General features: G+C 47.0%; 1 protein-coding gene across 8 annotated transcripts in view; it reads left to right on the top strand.

Annotated features, from left to right (window-relative positions):
* Window positions 1-2454: 2454 nt before the first annotated feature.
* The window catches only part of WDFY4 (WDFY family member 4), a 292598-nt gene continuing 278017 nt past the window's right edge, over window positions 2455-17035 (top strand). For 2 of the 8 annotated variants that reach the window (XR_008291965.1, XM_053206796.1), the window contains exon 1: window positions 2456-2666. The gene's annotated coding sequence lies outside the window, so the exon portion shown is untranslated. The other 6 variants (XM_053206792.1, XM_053206795.1, XM_053206793.1 and 3 more) reach the window with 5 other exon arrangements.

A 17035-nucleotide genomic window follows, 5' to 3' on the forward strand; every position in this document is an offset into this window, starting at 1 on the left:
AGATGTGCAGTGAAGTCATTTCAGTCTGGATGGGATGTAACTAACATTCATCGCACTGCCCAGTCTCCGTTATCTCCATTTAGTTCTCAGCGCTGAGGCAGGTGATCTCTGCTAAGTCTTTTGGAGTCTTACCCCACACATGCACAGGCAAGCCTTGGCCAAGGACACACACAATGAGTTCCCACAAAACACATTCTTCTTAGGACTCTGCCCTGAAAATTCTAGTTCCTTTACTCTTACACATTTCCAAGTCCAGGGAGATTACTGCCCCTGGGCCTCCACTTTCCTGCACCTTATCAGAAAGTAGCCATAGGAAGAAAGCCAGGACAACTGTGGGGCTCCCCTGGGTTTCTCTCCCTTCAAGGATCATAGTGTTAGTCAGCCTGCTATTCAATACATGAAAACCGTTGTCTTACACATTTAGAGTTACTTTCAACAGGAGGGTATGTTCTGTAACACTTACGTTGTCATAAATGGAAGCAGAAGTATAATTGCTATTTTTGGACATTTAAAAAAAAATCACAGAATCTCACATTTCCCTTCAATGAAAATACACATCTACATGAGCCGTTCATAGCTGCCCTGGCTGCCTCAGTGTCTGAGCACGGACAGGTTTCTCAATAATAACAACTCATTCTTGTGTAGCTCTTTCTAGTGTTTCAAGACCCACTTGCAAATGTTACTTGATTTGTTCCTTAGCACATCACAGTAGCTTCATGCCACAAATAAGAAATGACGTAAAGATATTCATTGTCTTTGTGTACCTGATATTTTCACCTGAGATTTTCAACCCAGGAGCCCAGCCTCTGGCAACCTATCATCTTTAGTCGCCAAAAGCAGGTCTTTCCCTTGGGAAGAGTCTTGTCCCAGCTGCCAAGAAGATGAATGCTTCTTTGCCCATAATGGTGTATACCATATAGCATCACAGATGTTGGAAATAGTAGAATCATTGATTTTAATTTGTCACTTAAAAAAAATTGGAGCCCATTCTGGCCCGACAAGATGACTCTTGTGCTGCTGCACACACTGTTGAGTGTCTCAGGGTGACCCAAGATGTCCTGCCTGTGGTTCCATGCTTCCAGCTTCCACCGTAGCTTTCTGGGTACCCGTGGATGGGATGAGAAATGAAAGCTCGAGCAGGGATGCTAGGACCTCTCCGTCCTGCTGGGGAAGGGGCCTGGGTCAGCGGGGACATGCTGCCTGGGTCTGCAGCTGGACACGTCTCCTATTTTGGCTGCTGTCTACTGGCAACTTTTCACTGGCAAGAGTGGAGGCTTCGTTCTAACTGTGTTTTCGTTTTTGGACCAATCCCAGCGCTTTTTTGCCTCCCACAGCAAAGGATGCTGCCTCTTGCTCATAGTTACTTACAAACGGTCAGTTGGGCTGTGAACTGGGAACAGGTGACGAGCTAGCTGATGCTGCACGGGGGTGTTAGGAAAAGACAATGTGAAATGGCTCAGCCTAATAGACCTACAGGAAAGGGAACTTTTTCTTTTCTTTTTTAAGTTTATTTATTTTGAGAAAGAGAGAACACGAGCAGAGGAGGGGCAGAAAGAGAAGGAGAGAGAGAGAGATCCAAGTGGGCACCACACTGTCAGGGCAGAGCCTGACGTGGGGGGAGGGGCCTCGAACCCATGAACCGAGAGATCACGGCCTGAGCCAAAATCAAGAGTCGGACCCACGCACCCCAAGGAAAGAGAGTGTTGATGCTGAGTTTCAGAGAACTTCATCCCATTATTTATTTTTTTTTCAACGTTTTTTTTTATTTATTTTTGGGACAGAGAGAGACAGAGCATGAATGGGGGAGGGGCAGAGAGAGAGGGAGACACAGAATCGGAAACAGGCTCCAGGCTCTGAGCCATCAGCCCAGAGCCTGACGCGGGGCTCGAACTCACGGACCGCGAGATTGTGACCTGGCTGAAGTCGGACGCTTAGCCGACTGCGCCACCCAGGCGCCCTTCATCCCATTATTTAAAATTATATTTCAAAAAAAAAATAAAACAAAATAAACTTTTCTTTCATCATCATCAGTGTCACCCACAGTTGACCATCCGACCTTGGAGGACTCCCTGGATCAGTGGTAAAACTCAGGGCTTAGGATGGGGGAGGAAGAAATCCAAGTGAGGAGCTCTCTCTGGGCCTGACAGAGAGGAGACTGATGAACCCAGGCACTGTCCATGGCTGCACTTTAGACACCTCTGTAACCAAATTCACCTAAACACCATTATTATCTGTATTTTACCAAAGGCTCAGAGAGGATAGGTGGGATCAAGAAACAACGGGAAAGTCCAGCCGAATGACACAAGGCTAAATTCTGTATCCACTATTCACTAGCTGTTCCTCTTTGTGCTTGGCCGTGGCCAGCATTGCTTGACCTCTGAGCATACTCCCCTAAGGGGCCTTTCTGCAGGGCCCGAGTCACCCACCAGAACCCAGGCAGTTCTGTCGCCGTCTGGGTAATGGGGACAACAGGCATCTGCTGACTCTTCACTTCTGCTTTCTCCAGGAAATGAGCAGAAACGCAGCTTGAGTGATTCATAGTGAAACGCTGTTGGAGACTAACAATGCTGGCCGAGCCCTCTTCCCCCAGGCCTGAGGGGCTGTGGCCCAGTACGGGGGCACCCATGCCACCTGAATTCTGCAGGCCTTGACCGCCACACCTCTGGGTAGGTCACCTTGCTCTCAGCCACACCGGGCCAGGCCGGAGACGGGCATGGAGGTCCTGTCGGTCAGGGTGGGGCCTACTGGCCGCCTGCTGGAAAGCTGAGCATTGGAACACTTGTGACTGCCGGTGCCTGATCTGGGTGTGTGGATGTGGGAGAAGAGGCGAGCTGATAAGCAGGAAGTGTGTGGCGGCGGGGGCAGGGGAGGGGGGCGCGGTGCAGGGCCATTCTGATGCCCGGGGCCTGCCGGGGTGTCTGTCACTGTTGGAGTGTGCTGAGCCAGGCTGGGCTCCAGCTCCATTCCTCATCCTCTGACCGCAGGTCAAGCCCTTTTTCACGGTTCTGCTAAGGAAGGTGACCCGTCACCCCAGGGACAGGCTGGATGTGAGCTTGTCTGTGTTAATTCCCAGGGATGGGGAAGGGCGGCTGACCATGAGACTCCTCTGCCCGGCCCCCTGCGCAGGCCTCTGAAGGGTGCTGAGAATTGTGGGCCACTCCAGCCTGGTCACCAAGAGAGCTAGCTTTGTCCTGGTCCTGTGGTCACTCCCCGGGGGTCTGGTAAGTAGGTGCCTCTTCCGGCCTCCCTCTCCTCATGTGAATTACCACATCAAACCTTAGAAACAGCAACTGATTAAGCCGGACCACCTGGCTCACAGAGAATTTGCTTTTCTCTCCTCCTGAAATCAGACCTTACAGAACACTGAACCAATCCTTTGTCCCAGCTTCTGGGAAGCCAGGAGGAGCTAATGCAGCAACTAAGGATTTCATGTATTACTCTTTCCAAGGAAGCTTCGATGCTGACATGATTTTCTGCATAATCATCCATTTAATTATTCGAGAGACTTCAAGAAATACTTATGGAGAGCCATTTCCTGCCAGGCACTGTTAAAGGCATCAGGGCCAGTGGACGGGGGCAGTTGTACTTGGCGTGATGGGCTGAAGTGGGATGGAATGCAGAGGCCTGGGAGTAGGGGGTCAGGAGGCCCAGAATGTGCATGCCTTCTGGGTGGAGACCTGAAGGAAGGGAGAGTCTGAGCTCTGTGGTTTTTGAGAAATATTTTTGGCAGGGGAATGGAGAAAGGACGTCAAAGTGCAGTGCAGGGGGCCTGGTGGAGGCCAGTGGGGCAGAGAGCCGTGAGGGGCAGGCCAGGCGACTCAGCCAGAGAGGTAAGGAGGGCCTTCCTGTTCAGTGTGAGGTCCTGGGCTGTACTCCCTTAGACTTCATGAGTTTCTAAATGTTGAGTTTATAGAAAAGAAAATTTAGAAACAGTGTATAGGGTATGAGAAGTATCACCTAAGTGTGTTCTTTAAAGATCATCAGCATCAGGGGCGTCTGGGTGGCTCAGTCGGTTAAACGTCCGACTCTCGATTTTGGCTCAGGTCATGATCTCACGGTTTGTGGGTTCGGGCCCCATATCAGGCTCTGGGCTGACAGTGTGGACTCTGCTTGGGATTCTCTCTCCTTCTCTCTGCTTTTCTCTGTGCTCTTCTCTCTGTCTCAAAGTAAATAAATACACGTAAAAAAAAAAAAAATAGCATCAGCATCTTTGAGGTCCTTCACAGGCTTGTCCTTTCTCTCTTATCAGAGAATGTGGTTTCCCAGATTTCGGGGCTTGTTGTTCCCTTGCTTTTCTCTATCGTTTTAGCTCATATATTTAAATTGCTAAATACGTGTTAGTTTTGCATGTTTTTGAACTTTGCAAATAGGAATTAAATATTTTTTTAAGACTTGCCTCGCTTGCTCCCAATTTTGTTTCTGGAATTCCTTCATATTATTCTGTTCTATATAAATATATCTCAATATACTTCCCCGAGTTAATGCTGATGGGCACTTGGGATTTTTTTTTGTTTTTTAGGTTTTTGGTTTTGTTTTTCTATCACAAGCTGCTAGGCACTCAGGATTTGTGAGTACTGTAGGGCTCTGCTTGTATGTATATCCCAGAGTATGTGTGCAGGACTTCCCTAAGGTATGTCCCCTCAAAGTAGAATTGGTGGGTCATGGATTTTACATACCTTCACCCTTACTGGATGATACCAAAATGCTTTCTAAACCAATTGCTTCATTTTGCCCACCCATGAGCAATATGTTAAAGTTTCTGTTGTTCCCACATCTTCACCAGCATCTGATATGGCTGGAGTTTTATTTTTTGCCAATCTAGTGAAAATGAAAATCCATCTGTGGTTTTTTATTTTATTTTATTTTTATTTTATTTATTTATTTATTTATTTATTTATTTATTTATTTATTTATTCATTTATTTATTTTTAAATCCATCTGTGTTTTTAATTTGCACTTCCTGAATTACTAAGGTTGGGCATCTCTTTATATGCCTATTGGCCATTCTGGATTCCTTTTCATGTTCAGATCTTTGGCCCACTTCTCTTTGGGGCCATTTGTATTCTACCCTGTTGATTTTCCATAATTTAATACATATCTGGATATTAATCCTTTGTTGTAAATGTATATTGTAAATATTTTTCCATTGCTTGTGCCTTGTCTCCATACATTGTTTGCAATTTCTATTACTGACCAAATTTCATAATTTCAAATGAGCTTCATTTATCCATATATTCTTTTATGATATACATGTGTGCTAAGAAATTCGCTTCTGCCATGAAGTCATAAAATTACTCTTACATTATTTTTTTATAATTTTGCCTTTCACATTTAAGTGTTTTGTCCCATAAAAAATGATTTTTTACATTTTGTTTTGTTTTTTTCCCATATGGATAACCAAGAGTCTTAGCTCTATTAATTAAAAGGCCATTCTTTAGTCACGGATCTACACCAGCTTCGTTATAAATCAAATTGTCATGTATATGCAGGTCTGTTTCTGGGCTCTCTGTTCTGTCCATTTGTTGATCCCTTTGCCAATACTATATGATATGATTAACTCTAGGCTTACAATGAATTTTGATATCTGAAAAGAGTCTTGTTATTTTTTTTCTTCTTCTTCCATTCTGTCTTGACATTCTTGGTACATTCTTTCTTCACATGATTTAAAAACAGTTTATCAGATTCAACAAAAAAGCTATGTTCAGGATTGATCGAAAATACCATTCAGAGAGATACAATATCTTTATGAAAATGACGCTTCCAATTCATGAACATGTTTTGTATGCTCATTTGTTTAGATGACGAATATTCTTTAGAATATTTGAATAAAATTTTCTTTAAAATATTTGATAAAATTTTATAACTTTCTTTATAAAATAGTGCATATTTTGTCTAGAATTATTCCTAAGTGGTGTATATATTTTTCTATCATTTTAATGGTCACTAAAAATACATATTTTTGACTCACTGATGTATGCTTGCATTTTAAAGAAGAATCATGTTAGCTGCTTTATGGGCAGCAAAGGAACAAGCAAGACCATCCATTATAAGGCTGTTGTACTAATTCAGGCTCCAGGTATTGGTGGCTCCCCGCAAAGGGATAGTAGAGATAATGAGAGGTGGTCGGAGTGGTGAGTTCTGGATACTTTTGAGTGTGGGATTTGATGATATTTTAAGTGTAGTGTGTGGGATAGAGAAGTTGAAGATGACGCGAGGGCAATAGGGAGAATGGAATTGTCAGATCTTGAGCTAGGTCAGGGGCAGAAGGAACATATTTGCAAGGTGGCGGTTATTCCAGAATATAGGTTTGAACAAAGAAAAGTTGAGATGTGTATTAGACGTCAAGTGGAGAAATGAAGTCTTGGCACCCCCTGTCCCCATCTGACCTTCATAGTTGAAAAGCAAGACAGCTTGGTCTTCTCGGGGTTCTAGGGGAGATATCTTGCGCAGGAGGGAAAGAAGGAAGGATGAGCCCCTCAGAGTTCTTGAGTCACACTCTAGAACTTTTTAGAATTTATTTATTTACATTTATTTATTAATTTACAAGTGGGGACTTGCCTTTGTTGTCTCCATTTCTTATGCAAACCATCAAAATGCATGGGCATTTTGCATCCGTAATGATGTTTCCAAGGCAACGCTCCGAAGCCCTTGGCTGATGGCCCCATCTGAAGCATCTGCACACCTGTTAGAAGCTTAAGTCTCTAAGTCTAGATCCGTGCAACCCAATACAGAAGCCTCTAATCATATCTGAGATATGGTCAGTCTAAACTGAAATGGGCTGTAAGTTTAATATGTACATCAGGTATCAAAGATGTTACAAATAACAAAAAGAAATGGGAACTATTTACTTAATACTTAAAAATATTGATTGCATATTGAAATGATAGTATTTTGGATATATTGGATTAAATAAAATATATTTTAAAAGTATATTTGAATAAACGGCTTAATTATGCTCTTTACTTTTACTTTTTAAATGTGGCCACCAAGACTATTTTACATTATACATGTGGCTTGAATATGTGGCTGGCTTTATATTTCTTCTGGGCAGTGCCCTTCAGAGGTACTTCGTGTTTTACGGCCAGAGGCTTTTGTGGGAAACACAGCTCAAGAAGGATGGAAGTTAGAGAAGTGAAAAGCCACTTGGCCCAGATAATTCCAGGTAGAAAAGAAGGATGAAGGGTAAGAAGAATAGATTTCGTACTTACAGTAAACCAGACACTGGGCAGAGCACTGGAATTAGTCCCGTATTTCATCCCCCAAGTGAGATCAGTTTCATTACTCCCATTTTACAGATGGGAAAATGGAAGCTCACAGGTCCCTCCCTCTCACACAGTAAGAGACTCAGCTGAGATTTGAATTTAAAGCCCTTGCTCTTTGGGGCACCTGGGTGGCTCAGTCAGTTAAGCGTCTGACTTCAGCTCAGGTCATGATCTCACAGTTCGTGAGTTTGAGCCCCGCATCCGGCTCTGTGCTGACAGCTCAGAGCCCGGAGCGTACTTCAGATTCTGTGTCTCCCTCTCTCTCTCTGCCCCTTCCCTGCTAGTTCTGTCTCTCTCTCTCAAAAAATTAAAAAAAAAAAAGATTAAAAAAATTAAAAATAAAATAAAGCCCTTGCACTTTGAATTAGGCACCACCCTCCCTGTGAACTGAGGAAACACTTCTGGTAAGGAATAGTGAACTTTGGGCAGAAGTGTGGAAACTGCCCTTCCCCATTTGCAAATGATTCACAGCAAACAAAAAGATTGCCTGGGAATCCTTTTTATCCCAGCATTGCCTGTAACAATGGGCTCAGGGCATTCCATTATTAGGGAATGAGAGAGTCAATTACGGGCAATCCACCGAGAGCATGATTCTTGGTCATTAAACGGATAATTTAAGGGTAAAGGCAACACAGACTATGTTTATGATATGATGATGGACAACTGATACAATGAAAATGTCTATACATCAGTTATAAATAAAATATGCTTCCAAGTGAAATATAGTATGCAAAAAAGAGGAAATACTTGTTGAGTTTTGTGTTTTTAACATAATAAGAAGAAAATTGCCCAAGTAGCACCCGGATAACAGTTTAAAGGATAGGCACAAAGTATAAAGAGATAGGCAAAGATGAATAAAAGTATGTACACATGAAGAAACTGTGTTATGAGGTTGGTCAGAGCCTATCAGGACTTAGTGAGGTCCGAGCATGCTACAGTGAGCCCCCACAGGCTTCCTCTTACGACTCTTTTTGGGTGTGGACCAGATCAAGGAGCAAGGGGCCCCAAGCGCAGAAAGCAGCTGGCTGGGACATGCATGTACTAAGGGCAGGGCGCAACCACCCTGCAGCTCTGTTTCTGTGTTTCTGCCCAAATAATGCATTTCTTTTACTGGGGTGGGGCTGGGGGGTTGTCCCGCCTCCTCCACAGGTGCCTGAGGCTCCTAGTTTCTGCAATGCATCCAGCGCATGCGCAGCAACTGCCCTGGTGGGGGTGAGGAGGGACCGCCACCTCTCTGAAGAAGGCGAAGGGTGAGAAGAGAGCCAGGAGATGCGGATGGGCCAAAGTCCTGATAGTGAAACGGAAAAAAACAAACAAAGCAGGGGCAGCACTCTGCAATCAGAATACAGAATCTTGTAAGTTTTAGCTTTTCCTTTCACATACCTCCAGGAGACATTTAATTCTGTAAATTAATGGAGGGGGGTGGGGTACCTCTGAGAATGATTCCCCTGCTGCATGGAGGAAGGGATCTCTCTCAGAATCTCCCATCTAAAATATCACCTTGGTTCCGAGAAATACTTCTTCCCTTGCACAATTTGAAGTGTCTGAATAGTCTCAGTTTTGACCTGTGTATTTAATGTGATGATTCCCTCCCTCTCAAAGTAATTACATAATTACTGGTCCTACCAGCATTTTATAGCTGGTGGAAACTTATAATTGAGGAAATGCAGGAATGAGAAAGGTAAAGCGTATTCAAGAGTAATGATCTCGCAAGGAAGAAAGTGAGGGGTGCCGTGGTTACTACAGGCAGCAGGTGATAAATTTGGGAATTCCAAAGTGCTCACTTTTATTCTGCTTGAGTCCACACACCGTGTCTGTGCACTTTCACTCCTGGGCTCCTCCTTCCACCTGCACCTGGAGATGATCATAACCCGGAACACCGGGGTGTAATTACTAAATGAGATCTTGTAGTAGGGATGTAGCATTGATGGATGCAAAGTGTTGTGACTACTTTTTAATCACAGGATGGCTGGGTGGTGGCAGGAGTTTGGAAGTTGGAGAGAAGGGAGTTATTTCTTGGTTGGGGCAAGGAAGAAATGGCTGGCCAAGGAAGCATGGAAGGTGGCAAGATTGGGTTATGTGGAGCTGAGGGAGGGGCATCCCAGGGAGAGACTCCTGAGTAAAGGCAAAGGATCAGATGATGAGTGAACAGTTCATTTGGCCAGACCTCATTGGGAGTGCAGTGGGCAATCAGTCAAGGAAGGATGTTGGGACATATCATTGAGGGCCAAGAGCTTGAGAGTGTTCCTTGAGAACATGAGGAACCACTGAACACAGTTGAGCAAGGGACTGATGTGATGGGGGCTGTGCTCCTCAGTCTGACACTGTGGGGTAAGTGGGAGACGTTGGTGAGACCAGAGGCAGAGAGGCCTGCCATGGCAAGGCGGGAAGAGAGACGAAGCGGCAGTGGGCTCGCCCTCCCAGCGCCATTTTCCCATTTCCTGTGCATGTAGAAGAATTAGGTCTAGGTAAGAAATTATTCCCTGACACGTCCGGAAATTCACTAGCTTCTAGGAGACTCGTTCTGGTTAAACACGTATCCAGGTCTCAAAAGAGAAATGTGAAGGCTCTGAACATGAAACTAATTTGACAAGTAAACCTTCATTGGTGGACAGACCCTTAAGGAGCATTATTCCAGGTGCTTTATGTGACAGGTGGGGAAGTCAGTCACAGAGGGGCCTAACACCCCTGCTTCCTGACTGCCAGTAATGCATTTCCTCTGCATTTTGGTGAAGAAACATCACAGGACAAAGTTGCATCTGAAAATGTCTCTTTTTTGCATGAGCCTAGAAGCAGAGTTTTCTGGATCCAGATCTGCCTAGCACGGTAGAGGACAGGGAGCCCAAGACAACTAGTAAGTTTCTTTACGGGTGATGTGGGCAGTTTGTGCTCTTGCTTTTTTTGTGATTTTTTTTTTTGATCTACAAGAATTAAAAATTAATTCTTTAGTATACTAATGAGTTCCACGAGAATTAGGAGATGCTTAATTCCTCCCAAGTCAGGAATGCACACTTCCATATACGTTTACAAGTTTAAATAGCGATTTTTGTATTTATTTTCTAACCAAAGTATACTTGAAATTAAAAAAAAAATTTTAATGTTTATTTATTTTTTGAGAGAGAGAGGCAGAGCTCGAGCAAGGGAGGGGCAGAGAAAGAGGGAGACACAGAATCTGAAGCAGGCTCCAGGCTCTGAGCTGTCAGCACAGAGCTGGACGCGGGCCTCAAATTCACAAGCCGGAAGATCATGACCTGGGCTGAAGTAAGACGCTTAACCAACTGAACCACCGAGGGGCCCCCCTTTTTATACTTGAAATTCAAGGAGCTAAACAGAAGGGTTGTGTGAGCTAACCATTCCTGGAAAAGTTTTCATCTCGCGAACCTTAACAAGTGGTCTGAGAAGTATAAAGGGTGCTACAAAGTCCCTGGCCGTTTCACTCCTCCCAAGAATTGGGACGATGAAGAATGGGATGGGGGCAGCTTAGCATCTGGAGACCTTGACCCAGCCCCTCCCAGAGATGTGATCTCTACCCTAGTCCCACCCCCTCCCCCTTGCTGTGGTACAAAACCACTAGCGGTCCAACATCACCTCTCCCGTCCCGTTGTGTGTCCTTCCTCAGGGAGCCGTTCTCTCTAACATGTCCACAGGCTTATTTCTCCTCCACTCAGGCTCCTTCTCCAAAGCCCTGGCTTCTGTGACACCTCTCCTACCACCTGATACCCTCCCCCTCCCCCTTCTCACCTCGAATTGCCAGCTCCTTTCCTCTGCCCCCTTCACTCTGGGTTCTTGCTATAAAGGGTGCATTGCAGGCATTGAATTGTGGCATCCCTTTACCTGCCCCCACCCCCTTCCTCAGGCTGTGAGCACCTGGGGGCAGGGACTGAGCCCTCTGGGCAGGCCCAGCATCTAGCAGGGGGTCACATTACAGGGTCCATATCACTGTCTGCTGAGAACCCCACGGCGACTCCCAGGATAACTGCATGGAACATGACAAGGGCATTACTGGCATTCCTTTTGCCACACACACCCTTCCCCATCCTTGCTCCCTGTGCTCCAGACTCTTTGAATCTCTACCCTCTTCCCCGAACATGCATGCTTCCCGGGGTGCTTGGCTTCCGGAGCACCAACTCCTCATCTCTCAGTGCCTGTCATGGGGACCATCTTTTCAGAGAAGTCTTCCCAGACCATCACGACCGTCTCCAGACTGGGCCAGGAGCCTCTGCTGTGCCCCACAGCCAGGCACCTCCCTGTCCAGCACCTACCCCACTCTGTCTGTTTCCTTGCTGTTCTTCTGCACCCCTGAGTGTGAGCTGTCAGGTCTAGGGTGTGGACCAGGGACAGTTCCGCTCCTTGCATGTTTACTAATCAAACATCCCACCCCACAGAGAAAGCTGTAGAGAGCCGCAGTTCTGGTGGCTTAGCCTGGAGGGTGAGTGCTTAATGCTGGGCGTGCTGCTGGTGGCAGCCCAGGAGTGGGTGGCCGGCTGGTGTCCACCTCGTGCCCAGGCTAATCAACCGTTGGCCTTGTGGTTCCCAGAGATCAGCTTTTACCTGGGGGTATGGTGAGACCACAGGGTCCTGTTCTATGAGGTGGGGCCACACAGCAGACCTGGCCCCAGACCTCCTTGGACGAGGGATCAACAACACCTTTGCAAGTCCAGCCAGGGGACTCCTACTAGAGTTTCCAGCTGGTGCCCAAGGTACCCCCAAGATATATTCTTACCATCGTTGATGACTGTGTCAAGCCAACCTGGATTGGTGGAAGGGCATGAAGAGCTTTGAAGTCAGAAAAGTCTGGGTTTGCCCTTCTGATGCTTATTCTGATTCTGATGCTTGTTAGCAGTTTGATTTCAGATAAGCTAGTTATTTTCTCTGAATGTCAATTTCTCTGCATCTTGCTTTCCCCATCTATGTAATGGGAATAATCATACCTACCTTATAAGTTTTCTAAGATTAGAGAGCAGCACTGATAACTGCCAGCAGATGCTCGTTCAGTTATGGTCATTTGTACTTAAGCAACACTTCCCTATGTTTTAGTGGGCAGCGAGCCACAGATTCGCTCCCACGATGGAGCGGCTCCCGATTATGGGGGCTGGGCTTCTTGTCACCTGTGCTGTCACTGGCCCATGTCTTTGTGCAGACAGTGACAGCTCAGTTACAGCTAAGCTTTGAGGATCTGGCCAGGGGAACTGCTCCCTGGCCATTTTTGGCAATGTGGAAGTCAGTACACATAGTGAGATACAGAACCAGGGACCCTCCTGCAGGACACGGCAGGTTCCTATATTGTGTTGCTGTTGCCAAAACCGCAGAGGTGTGTGCTAGCTAGGAGGGCTTGGACTGGAATCAGAAAAAGGAAGTGTTGAGGGCCGTGGCAGGTGCAACCTGCCCAGTTCCTGTCAATCAGGGTCCCCATCTTAGTCTTCAGGGGGAATTTCTCAACTTCTGGAAATAACCGAGGCATTTGAGGCAGGATGTAGAGCCCTGGGCTCTGCTGTTCTCTGCTTGTGGGCACTCTCAGCCCTTGGCTGATGGAGGAGGTGGGACCCTTGTTAACTGGAGAGGGCTTGGGGCAGCAGGTGGCTGCTGGTCCTTGCACTGGAAGTGGATGTCAAGGCTCAAGGAACCTCCAACACCACTCGTTTCCGTGCGCCTCCCACCACCCTGCGTCCCCCTCCCCCACATTTCCTCCCCCCTCTCATCCTGCCATTGTCCACAGGGATGCTCATCACAGGAGGGGTCCCTCTGCACATGCTCTTGTACTTGCCCTGGAGCTGGCTCTTGGGGACAGCGCTCCTGCTTCTGGTCCCCATTCTTTATCTTCAAGATGGCCAGCTCCCCATCTCTGGCCCTGTCTCTGTGCTCTCCAGGATGAACCCCAAGGCCTCGATTTAACTCACTTAGTGTCCTGCCGTCCATTCAAACCAGTGCCTTGTTGTGAGAAAACCTGAGATTGGACACACTCAGCAGACAAGCAAGGAGGGGGGTGGTACAGAAGGGAAACCAGGTCTAGGGTGGGGGCAGCTTGCTCTGGCCACAGGGCTGGACCCTCAGAAGTGACTGAGGTCCCAGAGCACACCCACGGAGGACTATTTGGATGTAGGCTTCTCCAGGAAGTGCAGGCAGATTTTAGGAACCTCAAGGCAGCAACACACAGAATGGGAGTGGGTGCACAGGGCAAGAGGAACAGACAGTTTGCACACATCTAGCCTGCGCTGGAGGTGATCTTACGTGTGTTCACTTGCTTAACTCTTTCCACAGCCTTGTTTTATTTTCTTAATTCATTTCTTTCTTTCTTTCTTTCTTTCTTTCTTTCTTTCTTTCTTTCTTTCTTTCATAAATGTTCATTCATTTTTGAGAGAGAGAGAGAAAGAGAAAGAGAATGAGCGATGAAGGGGCAGAGAGATGGGGACAGAGGATCTGAAGCAGGCTCTGGGCTGAGAGCAGTGAGCCTGATGTGGGACTTGAACTTGTGAACTGTGAGATCATGATCTGAGCTGAAGCTGGACGCTCAGTTGACCAAGCCACCCAGGCGTCCCTTCCAACAGCCTTGTAAGAAGATATCATTCCCGTTGTACAGGTGCAGGCATCGAGGCTCGGTGACTGTAAGTCACTAAGGCCAAAAGTTCGGGAGAGGTAGAGCTAGGATTTGAATCAGATTTGTCCGATGCTGCTCTGGGTCTGCCCGTGGAGCTGGGTAGGGATGGAAGGAGACAGGTCCAGACTAGAAGTCTAGGTTCAGGGTGGTGATGTTATCTTACTAGGGAATTAAGGCTGCTGTACAGCCAGACTTAGAGGCCCCATTCCCAGACATCCTGAGCTGGCCTGCTGGGGGCCCTGGAACTCTTGGCACCCACCCAGCTCATGGTTAGCCCAGGAGCTGCTGTCTGGCCTCCACGCACAGCTCTGGGAGGCTTTCACGATGTTCTCCTCCAGTGGCTTGCAACAGCTTCCCAGGCCTGTCACCTCTCCTGGGGATGCGTCGAAATCACCTGAGACCTTATAGAAAGCACGCTTGCCTGGGGCCCACCCAGACCAACGAGGTGGCAATCTCCGGGAAGCAAGGCCCCCTAGGTGGTTCTGGTGTGCAGCCTGGGCTGGTGAGGACTGCTCCCTTTTAAACTCATCGAACAGTTCTCCATCCCTTCAGATGGTCTCAGACGTCCCTTTGCCTCTGTGTTTCCAAAGTGATCCTTCTAACCAGAGTGGTCCTCACCCACACCTGGGGTCTATGTTAGCCTCCTGGCTCTCCCCGCTTCTCGTTTCTCCCTGTTCTGGGCCTGGCTTCGCGCCAGGCAGGAATAACATTTCCAAAATGTGTTTACTGTGTTGTTCTCCTCTTCCAAACCTTCAAGATCTGCTCGTTATCTAGAACAGTATGTGTGTGCTGGCCCATTCTCCTGGTCCTCATGACTCAGCTGCACCGTGGTTTCCCGTAATGCCCGCAGTCATGCTTCTCCCCTCCAGAGAGCCTGTCTGCTTGCACTGGTCTTGTTTCCTGCTCACGATCCTGTTCCAGCTCTTTAGCTGGTCTTGGTTTGTGCAGATCAGGCGGGGATGTTAGTGAAGCCCCCTTTGAACAGCATCCTCAGGGGGATTCCCAGTTCCACATGTTACCGACGACCTCTTTCTCCCGGAGGGCCCATGGTTCACGGTTACGTATCTGGTCCTTGTTGAGTTTGTTCTCAGCTGCAGAGACAAGTTGGAGGGGCACATCTTTTACCCATCCCTCCTCCCCCCAATCTGGCTCCTCCTTGCTTCTAAGAAGGTACAGCCCAATGCTGTGCCTGCCCCACAGGACATGCTCAGCAAATCCTGATGAATTCAAGGTATGCAGGAAAGGCTGTCTGGTGGGGGGGTTCTGTGGGACTTTATTCAACACTGTCATGCTGCTAAGCTGCCTTATTTTACCCAGAATAATGTCCTCAAGGTGTATTTATGTTGTAGCATGTATCCAAATTTCCCTCCTTTTGGAGGCTGACAAATACTCCATTGTGCAGATGGACCACATTTTGCTTATCTGGTCATCTACTGACGGACAGTTGGGTTGTTTCCAGCTTTTTGCTCTTGTGAGTAATCATGTTCTACACGTGGGTATACAAATATCTATTGACGCTCTGCTTTCAATTCTTTTGGGGTATGTTTTTACTTTTTTTTTTTGTAATGTTTATTCATTTTTGAGAGACAGAGAGAGACAGAGCATGAGCGGGGAAGGAGCAGAGAGAGAGGGAGACACAGAATCTGAAGCAGGTTCCAGGCTCTGAGCTGTCAGCACAGAGCCCGATGCGGGGCTCGAACTCGGGAATGGCGAGATCTTTTTGTTTGCTGTGAATCATTTGCAAAGATGAATTCTTAGAAGGATTAACCATTTGCCAAAGGGGAAGAAGAACAGTTTTCACACTTCTGCCCAAAGTTCACTATTTCTTACCAGAAGTGTTTCCTCAGTTCACAGTGCCTAATTCAAAGTGCAAGGGCTTTATTATTTTTTTAATTTTTTTTAATCTTTATTTATTTATTTATTTTTTATTTTTGAGAGGGAGACAGAGAACTAGCAGGGGAGGGGCAGAGAGAGAGAGGGAGACACAGAATCTGAAACAGGCTCCAGGCTCTGAGCTGTCAGCACAGAGCCCGACGTGGGGCTCGAACTCAGACTGCGAGATCATGACCTGAGCCGAAGTTGGACGCTCAACCGACTGAACCACCCAGGTGTCCCGATCTTTTTACTTTTTATAGTTGGCCCACCTTGACTATTAGTTCAGCCAAGTTGACAAAATTATCATTAAAAATATAGTTTTTTTTAAAGAGGGACGACTGCATGGCTCAGTTGGTTAAGCGTCTGACTCTTGATTTCAACTCAGGTCGTGATCTCACTGTTTGTGGGATTGAGCCTCATGTTGGGCTCTGCACTGACAGCGTGGAGCCTGCATGGGATTCTCTCTCTCTCTCTCTCTCTCTCTCTCTGCCCCTCCCCCACTCGTTCACGTGCATCCGCACCTTCTCTCTCCAAATGAATAAATGAACTTAAAAAAATTTGGTGGGCAAGTGGATGGGAACTTATGGCGTAGTCTCCATACTTGGCCAACATGGGAGCGCCCCTGAGTGAGCTCTGTCTGTGTGAGGCTGGTGTTCATGGGAACTTGGATCCTGTCCCCACCTTGTGACATCCCGAGGAAGGAGGTGGTATGGTTAGGGAGAAGGATGGGGGCTTTGGAGCCAGCCATACAACACTTGCAAGGTGGCCACCTGGGGAAGCAACCAAACCTCTCTGCATCTGGCTTTCAGCTGTAAACTACTGCCTTGCTCTTTGCTCCCTCAAGGGCTGTTGTTGGGAAGAGAAGGTGAGGTGATACAGAGATAAAAGGTAGGGCCGTGAAGAAGTGGGTGGTCAGAGAGGTGAGGTATTACCGTGATGAAGTGTATAGCTGTCTTCCGTTGCCCTGGATATAACCACGGGGGACGGACTGAGACCTCCACCGCCTCTCCTTCTAGATTCTTCTGTGAGTCCTCTTTCCATCTCAGAATGTTTGTATTTTTTGTAAGCCAGGTTTATCGAGGCGTAATTTACGTACAAAACGCGTTACCCTCTTTAGTGTGGCCTTTCTTGTGTGATTGTACGGTGAGAAACGGGGAGACCACCTCTATCTTGAATTTTATCGTAGCCGCTCTTTGTTACCAGGTCTGAGCTGCTCCACAGAAGGCACTGAGTCCCAGGCTTCCCTGTGACCTGCCCGGTTGGAGAGTGGCTCCACATACCTTCCTGCCCCATTTCCCCCGGA

Source organism: Acinonyx jubatus, chromosome D2 (genome assembly GCF_027475565.1).
Source record: "Acinonyx jubatus isolate Ajub_Pintada_27869175 chromosome D2, VMU_Ajub_asm_v1.0, whole genome shotgun sequence".
Lineage (NCBI taxonomy): Eukaryota > Metazoa > Chordata > Mammalia > Carnivora > Felidae > Acinonyx > Acinonyx jubatus.